Below are 5,740 nucleotides of genomic sequence, written 5' to 3'. Positions count from 1 at the left end.
CTCCAGCTCCCAGCTGCCTTCCACCCACTCCACCTACCTGGCACAACGAGCATTCCCATAGGTGAGCAGACTGGGTGGAAGGTGGCCAGGAACTGAAGCCAGATCTCCATGCACTGAAGTTTCCTGTCTGCCCACCCAGAGTGACACTGCCAGGGCAGGGGTGGCAGCAGCAGCAGTAGTGGCAGTGGCAGCTGGAAATGAGGGAGGTAGAACAGCTCAGCCCACCCCACCTCACACCACCCCACCCCAGCCAGCATATAGCTTCTGGTGCAGCTGCAGCTAGCCAGGTGCTGCAGAGTGATGGAGAATGGGCACAGTGGCTGCTGCAGGTACATAAGCCCCTGTGGCAGGCAGCTGCTGGGCTCTAGGCCTGCCAATGCCTCTGAACTGGCCTGGGCAGCCATGGGCATGATTAACACGTCCCACATGGCCAGTCCAGCTGCCAAGGTGTCTGCCTTCAGCTGCAGCAACATCACCTCCATGCTGCCGGGCTGGGCTGTCATGGAGCCACAGCCAGCTGGTTGGCACAGTTCTGCAGCCAGGGGCTGGCTGCGACTCCGTGACAGCTCCACCTGGTCTGGGTGCAGGGAGCCAGGAACAATCCAGGCGCACAGCTCCAATGACCCAAATCTAAGCCACAGCTGCTGGGAAGGGCCCGGCCCCTGCAGCCCAGCCGAGGCTGGCCCCTCCATGTCCACCCTCAGCAATATCCACGGGCCAGCCTGGCTCAGGCCCACAGCCTCAGCCCCAGGCAGATGGTGGAGCCATGTCAGTCGGCTCTGGCCTGACCCCCCATTACACGAGTAGGGGGGAGAGCCATGCAGACCCTGGATGGAGGTCCCTGTTCCCATGCCTGAGGGGAGACAGGGGAGTTGCATCCCCCTCCCTGCCCCACTTTGTCTGAGGCATTGCCTGGGCCAGTGTCTGTCCATGCCCCCCAACCTCAGGGACAAGCCTGGCAAGGGCTGCTTCCCCACTCCACCTCCAGGCACACCCTGGCTGGGGTCACTGCAGGCCAGGATGGAGGTTTAAACGCCCCTCCAATCATACATAGCAGCCTGCCAGGGGGAGAGGGGGGTGGACATGTCCCCCAGGTCAGCTTCCCTCCAGCCTTGTAGCTGCTGCAGAAGGGAAGGGAGGGCTTGCTTTAGCACCCCCGCCTTCTAGCCTGAGCCACTGCAGGCATGTGCCTACATTTCTAGAATCAAAAGCAAATGTCTATTCACTTGCAAATTGGTTCAATCTTTGTTGGTTAGACTAACCTGCAAAGACTGAATCAATTCAGGCTTGTGCTTTTTGAATGTCTGTCCCTAGCCCAACTGTCAAATTCTGTTACTCACAAGATCTCACACAAGCCACTGTTAATTGCCACCTGTACCTCACATCCCAAGTTTCTATTAGCAAAACATGTATTTCAAGTTTTTAAACCTTGTTTTCATCAGTTTAGGGAAATACACTTCAAATGTTGGAACAAAATTAAGTCACTTTCTGTACTGATTTTCTTGTTTAGCTTACCTCTTAACTTCCCATGATTTTCAAACAAAGGCATTAAGAGTTTCTATTTATGGAAGATCCTGTGGTTTGCACTGTTTGGAATTTACTGTTCAGTTTTTGACTTGCTAAAAATGATGATTCAGTAAACAGGCCAATAACTTTGTCATAGGCAAGAAACTAAACTGCCCACAAGGTCTCCCACAGGCAAAGACTTGGAAGCTGGATTTCTAATATCTTTCTAACCTAAAAAGTGATGGAGTTTTTAGGTCTCTCTACAAATTAATGGACATGTTTTTCTTGAAAAAGATCTCTGATTTTAAAAATTGATTCACCTTTTATTTTGAAATTTAAGAAAAGTCTTCATGTGAGAATGCGAGGGGGGAGGAATGAATGGAGGAAAACAAACGATAAAAGCTAAACCAAAGGTACCCCAAGCTTCAGAAAATCTTGGAATTTGGAAAAACAATACATTTAATAGGTCTTTTGGCCATTCAGTAGAGTTTCCATAAATACATGTTCTAGTTCTCGCCCTATCATTTATTTACACAGTATGGCCTCCACCACTTTATGCTATTTCCCAGTTTCAACTGTCTTCCATAATCTCATCATGCAGGCAAGGGGCTTGATATATAGTTTAAATTTGCCCTTCTCAATTGCATCCTATTTGCTCTAGTTTAAATTCTCTCAGTTGCTTATCTATCCTGACTTAATGCTAGCAGAAAAACCACTATAGATTAGCAGAGCAAGCCCAGAGGGAGTGCAAGCTTTGTATTGCTTAACAACTACTCTTTTGGACTGATCTACAGTTAAGATAGGAAAGCAACAGAGATGCACTACAGCCCATTAAGTCCAGCACTTGAGGACATGTGTAAATACTTCGCTGAACTGGGGCCTAAGAAAAGTTCATCTTGGTCAAACATTAGTTTTCAAGCTACAACCAATCACCCAGGGTGAACTGTTTTGGATTAAGAATTCCAAAAAAGGGATGTACATCTTTCTATTAAGTTTGTTGTGTGTGAAAGAAAAAAAAAAAACTTGTCAAACCCATCCTAGAGTAGAACATGCTGTATTTAGAGCTGGTCAAAATGCTTCTGATAAGATTTTTTCATTGAAAAATACCATTTTATAAAAATATTGCATTTTTTTCCAGAAAGCGTCAATTTCAACTACATTTTATTCAGAAAAATGTAAAAAGAATGTAATAAAAGCAATCCTATGCAAATGGAAAAGGTCCTACCTGAAAACTAAGTTGTTATAAATGTAAAACAAGTTAAGTTTGAACAAAATATCTCAACCCAAAATAATTTTTTCTCCAAAATTTCATTTTACAGGAAATTTGAAATGTTTGTTTGGTTCCCATTCTAGCAAACCCAAACGCTTCTACAATTAACACGTACGGTGATCACTGGAAACATGTAAAAGGGAAACCCCATATTTCAAGTTAGTTTACAGACAACATTCTTATTTCTGTGTATAAGATTAAAACAAGAGCAGCAAGATGGGAAACAGAGTACCCAATGTTATATCAAAAATAGTAAGAAACATATCTGTTTTATCAAGTTCAGTTAGAGTTCTCTACCCTTTGCTACATCTGCATTGTATTGTCAGTACAAATTAATAGATTCAGTAAGAACTTCTTGCCCCCTTTTCCCCAAGTACAGCACGGCTGGGTTGCAACACCCTGTTAGTGTAAGGTAACCTAAAGGCTGGCCAGTCCCAGAAGAAGCATTCCACTTCTGGAAACAGAGTCCTTCTGAGCACATGGCTCCCATACAGGCCCTCTATGCTACTGGTCCTTTTGCTGACATGTGGCCTAGCAATCCCTGGCTGTGTAATAGCTTCTTGAAGCCACCGATAGCTCCTGTAAATTACAGCTGTCATACTCTGTGTGCAACTAGTCTTGGACTGGTGAAGAATATATATATAAAGTGCCTTTAAACCACCACCTTTTGAACGTCACTAACTGTTTCCCATTAGTATTGGGAAACCGGGGGCTATTGTTTTCTGTAGTCTTAATCCAGGAAATGAATCGATTTATAAACATTTTGGGATGACAGAATATTAGCATTTCCTAAACATAAAATATAGCACTTGGGTGCGTGCATGCATTTGACCAGAGGTAGGGTACATATTTTGACATTGCACTGTGAACATGAAATTGGTCCACTTTATTCTGATTTTAGACATGAACAAAAAACCAGACAAACCCTAAGGTAAAAGAAAAAAATGTTTCACTGCTAAAGAGCTAAAATGCAAGCACCAAAATATGTGAACTTTTGGTAGAAAGGTGCACATTTTTACAGAACTTTGCATGAATACTACACCTTCTATGCCAACACCTATTTATTCAACTGAGTCAAGGCACAGTAAAAACAGCCAACAGCTCTATAATAAATAAAAATTAATAAAAAACAAAAACCAGAATGGTATATATTGTTTCGGGGCGATGATGTAATATTACTTGCCTAACGTCTTTTTCTAGACTTACCTGTTGCTTCAGCTTCAGGCAAGTTTGTTTTTTCCCAGACACTCCCTTCCTACTATTTGCCTGAGCTAAGCACAAGAATACAAGCAGCTCCTAGATCCTGCATGACTGGTAGTTTCAACCCTAATTCTGAGTAGCTGTTAGCATGAACTATCTTTAATGGAACACTTACATAAATCCCCAAAGCAGTGGTACCTGGCTGCTGGTATTTCTTTGTAAATCTCTTGCTTTCTCCTTACTTGACAGTAACAGTTGCCTAGTTTGTAAGACTTTTTATATTATGCTACACTTCAAGATTTTAAAACAAAATGGACTGAATTATTTTTACATACAGAAGAATAAGAAAGAAAAACAAAATATTTTGAAGGATCACTATTTTAAACCTTACCAGTTTTAAAAGAAAAAAATACCATATAACATGAAAAGTTAAAGCAAATACAAGGAAATGTCTAGATACAAAAACTCACTCACCTTTTCAGGTCCCTAAGGTTATACTTTTGCAGCAAAACCTCTCATTGCTAATAGTTACACCTCACTACTGTAAAGCAAATGACAAGCTCAGAATATAACCACCACCCCTAAACCACATGCTCACAATAACTCGGAGCCCAACCCACAAAATAAAAAGATTGTGATGCTGCTTATTATAATTACTCAAGTAACAGGATCCTTCAGGAAGATAAGAGGACACAGGTCTTAATACTCTGTGTTTCCTCTGATTTATACAGTACATGCTTAATTCCACTGCACATGATTTGCATGCAAAATCAGAAGACCAGAAAGGTGGTTTGTACACGGGACAGAGGCAGTTACTTCAGAGATTCCAGTTTTAAAACAGGTGAAGAACACTAGTCTTTAAAAGAACTGTTACACCTTGGGGACAATTCTCTTTGGGTGTGTGTAGACAAAATGAGGGCCCTAAATTGAAGGGGTGGGTTTTTAAAAACACCGCTTCAATTTAGGGCCCTTTAAACCCCTCCCCCCCCCCCCCCCCCGTGTCATGCCCACACCCAAAGTTACCTGCCTCTCTGGCAGTGGGGAGGGAAGAGTGAGCTGCCAACGGGTGGAGCGGTCCCTGGGCTGTGGGTGGGGTTGGTGCTTCCCTCCGCAGCAGCAACAGCCCCCCCCCTCCCGTGGCACCTGCCCACAGGCGCTCGGCTTGGGCAGTCCTGGGGGGCACTGCAGCCGCAGAGGGAAGCACTGGTCCCCGCACGGCTCAGGCAGGCTCCAGGGGCAGGGGGGAGATCTTGGATGGAGCCTGCCTTTCTGGGCTGCCGTCAGGCTGCCTACACGGGCTTCCTGCAGAGCCCCCAAGCTGTACAGAGCCCAGTGCCTTACTCCGCGGCTGTAGGACAGCAAACTAAAATGCCTCAGAGGAGTTTTAGTTTGCTGCTTCCCGAGTCATTTAAGGGGCATTATCCCACCCAGTTTGCTACAGCGTCTGGAATTACTGCACAATACAGTGCTGATGTGTGCAAACACCAACACCATTAAAGCAGTGCAAAAGCATTTAACCCGCTTTAAAGTACTGTGCGCACGTGCCCCTCATTTCTTCTACACACGGCCTGTGAGACCAACTTAAGTTCACAATTTGCTGCGCTCCACACAATGTTTTAATTCTTCTATTTATTAAATAAAAGCTTCATAATCTTAACTGTTAAGAACCTGAACCAAATTTTAACTTGCCTCATGGCCTTGATTTAGCTGTCCGAGTAGTGTAACCATGCGTAGGTGAATTGGGCACCCTGATCTTCCCTGTGG

At 44.4% G+C, this 5,740-nt stretch overlaps 1 protein-coding gene across 4 annotated transcripts in view; it reads right to left on the bottom strand.

The window, feature by feature from the left end:
* PPFIBP2 (PPFIA binding protein 2) overlaps positions 1 to 4,524 on the bottom strand; it is a 223,748-nt gene extending 219,224 nt beyond the window's left edge. For all 4 annotated transcript variants that reach the window (XM_019519541.1, XM_019519543.1, XM_019519542.1 and 1 more), the window contains exon 1: positions 4,451 to 4,524. The gene's annotated coding sequence lies outside the window, so the exon portion shown is untranslated. The remainder of the gene's footprint in view (positions 1 to 4,450) is intronic.
* Positions 4,525 to 5,740: the final 1,216 nt, after the last annotated feature.

Source organism: Gavialis gangeticus, unplaced genomic scaffold, assembly GCF_001723915.1.
Source record: "Gavialis gangeticus isolate Ggan-Ray unplaced genomic scaffold, GavGan_comp1, whole genome shotgun sequence".
Classification (NCBI taxonomy): Eukaryota; Metazoa; Chordata; order Crocodylia; family Gavialidae; genus Gavialis; species Gavialis gangeticus.
Note: the sequence above shows the minus strand (reverse complement) of the source record. Positions and strands in the feature narration are given on the sequence as shown.